The sequence below is a fragment of the Triticum urartu genome, chromosome 2A (genome assembly GCF_056163025.1).
Source record: "Triticum urartu cultivar PI428250 chromosome 2A, HENAU_Tu73, whole genome shotgun sequence".
Classification (NCBI taxonomy): Eukaryota; Viridiplantae; Streptophyta; class Magnoliopsida; order Poales; family Poaceae; genus Triticum; species Triticum urartu.
The window spans coordinates 96,165,192-96,168,899 of NC_141874.1; positions in this window are offsets into that span (position 1 = coordinate 96,165,192).

A 3,708-nucleotide genomic window follows, 5' to 3' on the forward strand; every position below is an offset into this window, starting at 1 on the left:
GAGCGATGTGGAAAGTTAAATGCTCGCGACGGAAGTTATCAGGGGAGCCGAATGTAACTTGTAGTAGGAGGGAGCCCGTACAACGAGCCCCTGGGCCTGGCGTTACTCCTTTAAAGGTAGTATTGCTATGGCGAATTTGTGTTGGGTCTAGCCCCATCCCGCGGATTGTATCCTGATATATTAGGTTTAGGCTACTGCCGCCGTCCATCAAGACCTTTGTGAAGTGATATCCGCCAATTACTGGGTCTAATACCAGGGGAGCCCATCCTGGGTGTCGGATACTTGCTGAGTAATCGCAATGGTCGAAAGTGATCGGTTGAGATGACCAGTGGCAGGACTTCGTGGTGATAGGCACTTGGGTATACTTTCCTGGGAGTGCCGCATTGTTTTTTCCCTTGATTACGTGTAACACGTTTACTATTTTGACTTCTGGTGGAAATTGCTTTTGTTCCCCCGTGTCTTGCTTGGGGGGCTCGTCCTCGTCTTCACTTGGTGTATCCTCCCCCTTGTGTATGGCGTTGAGCTTGCCGGACTGCTTGAAGACCCAACATTCTCTGTGGGTATGATTAGCAGGTTTACCAGGGGTACTATGAATCTGACATACTTGGTCCAGAATTTTATTGAGGCTGGACAGTTCGTCCCTGGTACCTTTAGGGGGGGCGGCTTTTGGCCTGGCCGAGAGCTTTTGAATCCGGCATTTACTGTCGTGCCTTTCGTGCTGTCTTCTTTATTCCGGCGTTTGTTATTGCTGTTGCGCCGTGATTTCCCGTTTCCATCTCTAACTTCAGATGTACTGGGGTCACTGGTGCTGCATCTGGCTAGCCAGCTGTCCTCCCCCACGCAAAAGCGGGTCATGAGGTTTGTTAATGCGGCCATCGTTCTCGGCTTATTTTGGCCGAGGTGTCTGGCGAGCCATTCGTCACGGACACTATGCTTGAAAGCTGCTAAGGCTTCGGCGTCCGGACAGTCGACAATATGGTTCTTTTTAGTAAGAAACATGTTCCAAAGCTTTCGGGTTAACTCTCCGGGCTGTTGAGTTATATGACTCAAATCGTCCGCATCCGGAGGTCGGACATACGTCCCTTGAAAATTTGCCCGAAAGGCGTCTTCGAGCTCTTCCCAACTTCCAATGGAGCTTTCGGGGAGGCCTTTGAGCCAGTGACGAGCTGGCCCTTTGAGCTTGAGGGGTAGGTACTTGATGGCGTGGAGATCATCTCCTCGAGCCATATGAATATGAAGGATGTAGTCCTCAATCCAGACCCCAGGGTCTGTTGTTCCGTCGTATGCCTCTATGTTTACGGGCTTGAATCCCTCTGGAAATTCATGGTCCAGCACCTCATCGGTGAAACATAGGGGGTGTGCGGCACCCCTGTAGCTGGGTGTATCGCGTTGTTCGGATGTTTGTTGTGTTGCATTGTATGCTGGGGCGCGCTTGCGTGGTCCATAGATGGATCTTGTTGCACCGTCCTTTGGGTGCGAGCCCTCGCATTGGTTGCGTGTTGTATGGTGAGCGGCGTTGTATGCCGCTCTGTGTTGGTAGAGGGGTCGTCTATCCGACCAGTTGGCTGCTTTGATATTTGGTTGTGGGGGGTCTGAGGCCTCCTCATCGAATTCGGGCAGCAGCTTCCGCTTTGGGTAGCTCTTGTAGGGGTGATTGTCGTCGTACCTTGCTGCTGTGTTGAGTATTTTACTCCATCTGATTTGGAGTGTGTCTTGCGCGGCCTTGAGCCTTTGCTTCTGTTTTTTCAGACTCCTCGCGATGGCAACAAGCCTTTTACGGGCAGTCTGCTGCTCCAGGTACCTATCCGGCGTTATGTCGTCCGGACCATTATCCTTGATAGGATTTGTTTGTTCGGTTTGATTATCCGGATTGCCGTTGTGCGGCAGCGGTTCGCCCTGCTCCAGCGCTGGGTCTGTGTGATCGCTATTTCTGTCGAGGCGGGATTTGGGGCGGCACTTGTGTCGCCTCTTTGACTGCTTTTCGGGGGAACAAGCCTTCGGTGCGTCCTTCCGCTCCTCGTCGTCATCTTTTGGTGCATCCACCATGTATACATCATATGACGAGGTGGCGTTCCAGGGCCCAATAGACACTGGTTCTTCATCGTCTCCTTCATCGGCATCCATACCGTCGATGTCTTCGGAGTCGAGGTCAAGCATGTCGGTTAAATCGTCGGTAGTGGCTACAAAGTGGGTGGTGGGTGGGCTTTGAATTTATTCATCGTCCGTACCCCAACCTTGCTGACCGTAGTTCGGCCAGGGCTCTCCTGATAAAGAGAGAGACTTTAGTGTCTTCAGAATATCGCCGAAAGGCGAGTGCTGGAAGATGTTTGCGGCAGTAAACTCCATGATCGGCGCCCAATCGGATTCGATCGGCAGGGGCGCAGAGGGTTCAGGGTCCGGAGAGGAGTCCGGCTCCTTGGAGTCACGAGTCTCGCGGAGTGCGGGGCTGGTGTTCGGCTCAATCGCCGTTGGGATCGCAGCCCCCGAGGCGGCGTCCAACCACCCACCTCGATCGGCGCAGTTGGCTCCGAATTAAGGGTCGAAGCCGATGCGGGTGCAGCCTCCAGGGCACTGTTCGGCGGCAGAGCTAGATCATGCTCGTCGGGACAGTGCGGCGCGCTCGGCAGTGGCTCGAATCCGTCAAAGATTAAGTCCCCGCGGATGTCAGTCGTGTAGTTTAAACTTCCAAATCTGACCTGACGGCCAGGGGCGTATCTTTCGATCTGCTCCAGATGGCCAAGTGAATTGGCCCGTAGTGCGAAGCCGCTGAAGACGAAGATCTGTCCGGGGAGGAAGGTCTCACCCAGGATTGCATCGTTATTGGTGATCGTAGGAGCCATCGAGCCTGACGGCGACGACACAGAGGAACTCTCAATGAAAGCACCAATGTCGGTGTCAAAACCGGCGGATCTCGGGTAGGGGGTCCTGAACTGTGCGTCTAGGCCGGATGGTAACAGGAGGCAAGGGACACGAAGTTTTACCCAGGTTCGGGCCCTCTCGATGGAGGTAAAACCCTACGTCCTGCTTGATTAATATTGATGATATGGGTAGTACAAGAGTAGATCTACCACGAGATCGAAGAGGCTAAACCCTAGAAGCTAGCCTATGGTATGATTGTTGATGTGTATGTTGTCCTACGGACTAAAACCCTCCGGTTTATATAGACATCGGATAGGGTTAGGGTTACATAGAGTCGGTTACAATGGTAGGAGATCTTCATATCCGTATCGCCAAGCTTGCCTTCCACGCCAAGGAAAGTCCCTTCCGGACACGGGACGGAGTCTTCAATCTTGTATCTTCATAGCCCAGGAGTCCGGCTGAAGGTATAGTCCGGCTATCCGAACACCCCCTAATCCAGGACTCCCTCACGAGCTCTCCTGAGAGAGCGGCAGACGGAGAGGAGGAGGATGACAATTACATGCCCCCTCCGAAGACGAGGCAAGCCTCGGCGACGATGAATTCGCTGTACCAGAGGATCCCGTCGAACAAGAGCGCTTCAAGCGTCGGCTTATGGCCACGGCAAATAGCCTGAAAAAAAGCAGCAGCAGCTTCAACCTGATCAAGATCTGCTAGCTGACAAATGGACTGAAATCCTCGCGACCGAGGAATATAAACTTGAGCGCCCCTCCAAGAATTACCCAAAGTGCAGGTTACTACCCCGACTGGAGAAGGAAGCGTATGATACGGCTGATCGGCCACCTCGTGGCC